The sequence below is a fragment of the Polypterus senegalus genome, chromosome 1 (assembly GCF_016835505.1).
Source record: "Polypterus senegalus isolate Bchr_013 chromosome 1, ASM1683550v1, whole genome shotgun sequence".
Lineage (NCBI taxonomy): Eukaryota > Metazoa > Chordata > Cladistia > Polypteriformes > Polypteridae > Polypterus > Polypterus senegalus.
The window spans coordinates 60911373-60918186 of record NC_053154.1 but is presented as its reverse complement, the minus strand read 5'-3'; positions in this window follow the sequence as shown (position 1 = coordinate 60918186).

Genomic DNA, 6814 nt, shown 5'->3' with positions numbered 1-6814 from the left:
TCAGCAGATGTTTTTTATGTATCGCAAACAATTCTGTTTTTAAGTAGAGCCTAAACAGTTCTTTTGTATTGTGAGAAAGGACATGAATGAGGATGAGGTTGTACATTGAATTTGTAAACACACACACACACACATACATATATATATATAAATATATATATATATATATATATATATAGGATTCATAATAACAAAGTGAAAAGTATTTTCAGAAAGGTTTGCATATTCATTAAGGATCAAAAACTGAAATCTCTCATTCAGAGAGATTATTTAGATCCATAATTGAGTACTTTGTAGAAGCCCTGTTGGCAGCAAATTACAGCTTTGAATTTTTCTGGGCAAGTCTCAATGAGCTTTGCACACCTGGACTGCAGCAGTGTATTCTATTCTTCCTGGCAGATCCTCTCAAGCTCCATTAGACTGGACTGGAAGCATCTGTAAACTGCCATCTTCTGGTCTCCCTGCAGATGTTCTATTGTATACAAGTCAGAACTTTGCCTGGGCCACTCAAGGACAGTAAGAGACTTGTCCTGAAGTCATTCCAGCATTGCCTTGTCTGTGGGCTTCAAGCTAAACTGTTACCCCAGATTGAGGTCACTGCACTATGGAGTAGGTTTTCTTCATGGACCTCTCTATATTTGGCTGCATTCATCCTTCCCTTACTTCTGACTAGTCCCACTGTCCCTGCCACATAGCACACCGATACTATGATGGTATTCCTCAGCATAGAGATGGTATTAGCTGGGTGATCAGCAGTGTTTGGTCTTCATCAGACCAAGTGTTCAGATCTCTGCCCAAAGATCAGTTTCTGTCTCATCAAGCCAGAAAATCTTTAAATACCAGACGGCTGGCAGCTCATCTCGGCCGGGACTCCCACAGAGTGGAAGGATGGGGCAAGGCAACCTCTTTGGAACACTACTTCCCCCAAGACATTAGATGGCAGCTTCCATGCAGTGTAGTGGTGCCCCTCCGACCCTTCTCTAGCTATGCCACTGCTTTTACTCAAGAATGGCTTCCATCTAGCCACACTGCCATAAACTGTTGATTGATGCAGTGCTGCTGCTGAAGTAGTCATCCTTCCCATCTCAGCAGATGACTTCTGAAGCTCTCTTAGAGTGACCATTGTGTTTGAAGTCACATCCCTGGCCAAAGCCCTTCCTGCCCGATTACTCCATTTGGCCAAATGGCCAACTGTAGGAAGAGACCTGGTGGTTCCAAACTTCTTCCATTTCACAATTATTAAGTACAAAGTGTTTCTGGAACACTCAAAGCTTTAGAAATGGTTTTATAACCTTGTGCTGATCTATGCCTCACCACAACCTGACGCCATAGATCTACAGAGAGATTCTTGGACTTTATGGCTTGGTTTTTGTCCTGGCATGTGCTGTGAATTGTCAGACTTTGTATTTATATTTACAGATGTGGAGCTATCAAAATGACATTCAATCAAGTCAATTTGTCACAAGTGGACTCTAGTGAAGTTCTAGACACGTCTCTAGGATAAATAAAGCACACAGAAAGTATCTAACTACAATTTGGAGTGCAACATTTCAATTTTTGAGTTTTAATAAATTCACAAACTTTCTGAAAATATGTTTTAACTTTGTCATTATGGGTTGTGGAGTGTAATGTATATAATAGCTTCAGTTTGTTCAGATGTTTCACTTGCTCTGAGCCAGAAGGTGGCACTGGTGTGCAAACTGTACAAAAAAACAACTGGGACCCCCAGTGTCAAAATAATTGATTCCATAGTAGCCTTTTTGTCTTGTTGGAGAGCAGCTATGCAAAATTTGGTAGATCGAGAATACATTAATAGCAGTAAAAGAAATCATGCAGCTCAAGTCAGGTTTATTGTCGTGTAGAGAGTATAATGAATTTCTACTCACAACAACTGACAAAATAGAATGCAAAACATTAAATAAATAACCATAACAATATACTGTAGCTACTCTGTACATAATATACTGTCCATCCAAAGTGAGAATGCAGGGTCCACTAGAGGTAGCCTCTAGATATTTGATACATTCTTCAGAAAGGGATAAGGCTTGGGCACCAGTAGAAGACAGCTGAAGTATGGGAAAAAATGTGTTGTATTCTGGAAAACATTAGTGGGCCAGTTGCCCATAGGGAGTAAGTGCGTCCTGGGTGGTTTGGCGTCAGGGTCCTGAGCGAAGGTCCAAATGGAAAGAGGGAATATGGCAAAGTTGAGAAAAAGATATGAAGAGAAAAAGTAATTGATTTTACTGCACTAGACCAGGGGTCATCATCAGTTCTCAGAGGGGCTGTAGTGGCTGGATGTATGTGTTCCAAAGTAATTACTAATTTAGAAACCAATCCTTGACAATAGCAGATCTTATTTCATTTTATGGCTTGTGTGAGATATGGCCGGCCATTCATCCCGGCCAATACCCCCAGGCCGCCAGATTGAGCCCTCCTTGCAGCATAGAGGTGCCCCGACTGCCAGCAGGGAATTATGGACAGTGGGATTATAATGTACAGCCCTGCTGGATACCAAGGGGGCTGCCAGGAGTTGCTGCAGGGAGGCCCAGGGATTTATATTTCCAATATAGCCCGGAAGTATTTCCAAGTCACGGGAACGGAAGAAATGATATACTTCCGGGCTGAAGAAAAAGAAAAGTTTTTACCTGACCCGGAAGTGTTGGATAATCACATGGACTGAGGGCTCAGAAACACTTCCAGGTTGAGGACTATAAAGGACTGTGGGAGATCCCAGACAGATAAGCTGAGTTGGGAGGCAGGGTGGCTAAGCGTCTGGGAGTGGAAGATTGTGATTTGATTATTGGAGAATTGATTTGATTATTATTTATGAGAATTGTGGAGAGGTGTGTGCTTTGTGCACATTATTATTGCAATAAATAATTATTTGGATTTTTATCTGGTGTCTGTCGAGTGGTCTGAGGGTTCAAGGGGTCAAGAGGACCTCAATCTGTCACACTTGTTAGTGCTTTCATTCTGCCAAGTCAGGTTATTATAATCTTAGACTGTTTGATTTCCAAAGGTCTCATCCAAATGACTTGCAGCCTGAAACGGATAAGTAATTTTCAGTCATTCGATGTTTTCTTCTGTTTCCTTCCAAATGTTTTATTAAACCAGATAATTTATGATGAATACACACAGGTGTCAATGGAAACAAGTCAGATGGAGAACTGCTGGCTCCTTTACCGTGTTTCATGTTATTGTTAATAAAGAGTAGTTAAAAAATAGGGAATGCAGCTGTTTAAGAAAAAAAAGTAATTAAGGGTGTGTAATCATAACACACGAGACAGCTAAAATGATGCATAAAGATGTGGCTTGAACAATAAGTGCTTAAGCAGCAATAATTTAATTCTCTTTAATAAACTGGGTTGGAACAAAAACCTGCAGCCACCATGACTTTCTAGGACAGAGCTTAGGAAAAACATATGTGAACAGTAAATGTTTGTTCTCCCTTGACCTCAGAAATGGATCCAGGGCTTGCTGACACTGTGTCTGAGAAGGAATTTAAAACAACCTTTTAGTCAGACCATATTAGAGTATGGAGATGGGAGGAGAGTTTATAGTGTAGTCTGTCTATCCAAGATGGAAACAGGTAGAAAACAATGAGAGAAAGACAGACAACAACTGGGACAGAAGAGTGAGTGAGTATCCATGTCGAATAAATTAGGGTTTTTCTTCTGTTTATTTGAATGTTTGCGTTAAAATTTCTTATTAGTATGTATGAGTGGCTGTCACAAGGGCCCTTCCTATCATGTTTTATGAGTGTATTATCGTAGTTTCCATTGCCTCTTCATTCTGAACCTTCAGGGAGCAGAGAGCGGTAACTACAAAAAGGGCCTTTGAGAAATGCAGGTGCACCAGAACCTGTTCAACCTGCTTTTTAAGAAGGAGATGCATGAACTAATCAGGACAAACTCAGGAGGGATACCATAAGAATAAAGAGTCCAGCTTAGTCAAGAAAGGCCACTCACTTAGAATCTGGAACCAATGTAGAAAGCATTTTAAGACGGAGAAGCTTCTTTCTGTGGCACCCCTGCAAAAGAACCACCTCTTTCAACCCTCACAAACATATGCAGTTTTTAATATCTGGAAAAAATTTGGAATTAACTTGCTTAGAGACCTTTATATAGACAACGTCTTTGCATCCTATGAACAATTACGTTCCAAATTTAACATTCCAGCTACAAATTTCTTTCACTATCTTCAAATCAGGAACTTTGTTAAACAGAACCTTCCAGATTTTCCTCATCTTGCACCCTCATCCACGCTGGAAAAATTATTGCTCAATTTCAAGGAGTTAGACTCCATCTCTACAATATATAAAATCCTTTTACAATCCCTTCCTTTCAAAGATCCAAGAGGACACTGGGAAAATGACCTCTCAATTAATATATCAGAAAAGGAGTGGAAAGTAGCAATGCAGAGAATTCACTCAAGCTCCATATGCGCAAAGCATACAATTATACAACTCAAAATTATATATCGAGCACATCTGTCTCGACTAAAACTCTCCAAAATGTTTCCAGGGCATGATCCAACCTGCGAACGTTGCAACCAAGCCACAGCCTCACTGGGTCACGTTCTGGGCCTGCTCCAAATTAACATCATTCTGGACAAAAATTTTTAATTACCTCTCAGACAGTCTTGGACTCACAATCCCTCCTAACCCATTAACAGCTGTGTTTGGGGTTCTTCCAGAGGGTCTTAAAGTGGAGAAAGACAAACAAACTGTGATTGCATTCACTACACTGTTGGCACGCAGACTTATTCTGATAAACTGGAAGAACCCAAACTCTCCTCTTTTAAGTCAGTGGGAAACTGATGTGTTATATTATTTAAAATTGGAAAAATCAAATACTCAGTTAGAGGATCTGTGCAGACTTTTTTCAAAACATGGCAGGATCTAATCAGTAATATTTTGAAATGATTTCATAAAGCACATAGAATTTGTTGATTTAGGTATTTTTAAAAGCCTTAAATTTTACACCGTTTGGCTTGCTCTCTCTCTCAAGGGTGGGGATCGATCTGTTCTTAGCATAATTCTTTTTTTTTTGTAAAAACTTGATTGCTATGTATTGATTGTAATAAAATTAATAAATAAATAAATTAAAAAAAAAAAAAAAAAGAAAGGTCAGAGGGGATGCTAGAAGAATTCTGCCTATCCCTCATTAAATGGGGACACACAAAGGGAAGAACAGTCAGCTACCATTTCCTTTTAGGAAGAACTCTCCCTGAGAGGCAGTTGTACACTTCCCAGAAGGGACCTCAGCCTGCCTAGGGGGACATTTCTTAGACAAATTTTTGCATTCATGTCCTTTGGAATTCAGGGCACCACCCGATCACTCACAATATTATTAAAATATAAAGGGTGGGAAAGGGGAAAGAATGAGAATTGTGTCTGTTGAATCTGTATGAGGTATTAATTGTTCAAATTGAGTGTTGTGATGGATGGCCAGGGACCTTGCCCCACCGGGAGGCCTGGAGAAACAGGGTCCCGGGAGAGGGGCAATTCATTCCCCAGGATGCAAGAGGGCAGCCATCCTGAATTGTGTGGGAGCCACAGAACTGGAAGGCTCAACCCTGTGGGGATCCGTAGCCACTGCCAGGGGGTGCCCGAATGACTAAGGAGACTTGGACCACAGCACTTTCGCCACACCAGGAAGTGCTGCCGGGAGATCATCAGGGAGCACCTGGAGCATATCTGGGTGCATTATAAGAGGGGTTGCCTCACTCCATTCAAGGAGCTTGAGTTAGGTGGAAGAGGACGGAGCTTGCGAGGAGTGGAGTAGAGGTGGCAATACAGAGAAAAAGAAAAGATAAGAACTGAGTTTATGCTACTGGTTTGTGTACTGTGTGTGCAGGAAAGAGAAATAAACTGTGTGTGTTGTGCACATCTGGTGTTGTGTCTGTCTGTGTCTGGGCTATCTTTTACATTGTATACATCCAAAGTAACACATAATGCCAGTGGACAACAAAAACTATGTTACTGACAGCAAAAGAGTTCTGGAACATGCCAGAGTGAGAATACGTGCTCCTTGAGAGTGTGGCAAGCCCTGTATGTTTGATGCATTCTTCGGAAAAGCAATAGGCACTGGCACCAGTATAAAAAAGTTAAAACATGGTGTGATGGACGACTGGTGTTCCGGCCCAGTCGGGACGCCTGGAGGAAGGAAGGACTGGGAGAGAGACGTTCCCCGGGACACAAGAGGGCAGCCCCCCTAGTTTACATCGAGGCCAAAGGACTAGAGCTTGGAAGCTCAATCTTGTTGGGGACCGTGGCCAACACCAGGGTGCACCTGGACAATTCTGGAGTCCTGTAGTGCAGCACTTCCGCCAGAAGAGAATCCAGGCACACCCGACGTGATTCCCAGTGACCATATAGCACTTCTGCCACACCAGGAAGTGCTGCAGGAAGGTCATCATGGAGCACTATAAAAGGAACCACCTTACTCCATTCGGGGAGCCAGAGTCGGGAGGAAGTGGACAAAGCTTGCTGGGAGAGGAGAGAACAGAGAAGGAAAAGACTGTGCTGTCATTGTGGCCATTATTTGTATGTTGCTGGGAACTGGCAGCTGAAAAATAAGGATGTGCTGTTTTAACATTTGTGTCCTGCCTGCCTGTGTCGGGGTTAGGGTGGCTCTATGCGTCCTGGTGGACCACATACTACTGTATATACTGTATAAGGACTCTACTTTTATGCTGATTATATGTTATGTAAGCATGTATGATACTTATTCATTATTATTCTTACCTAATTTCATTTTCTTTTTCTTTTCTTGTAGTTATTTCTTTGACATTTTCAAAAGTACTTTAAGCT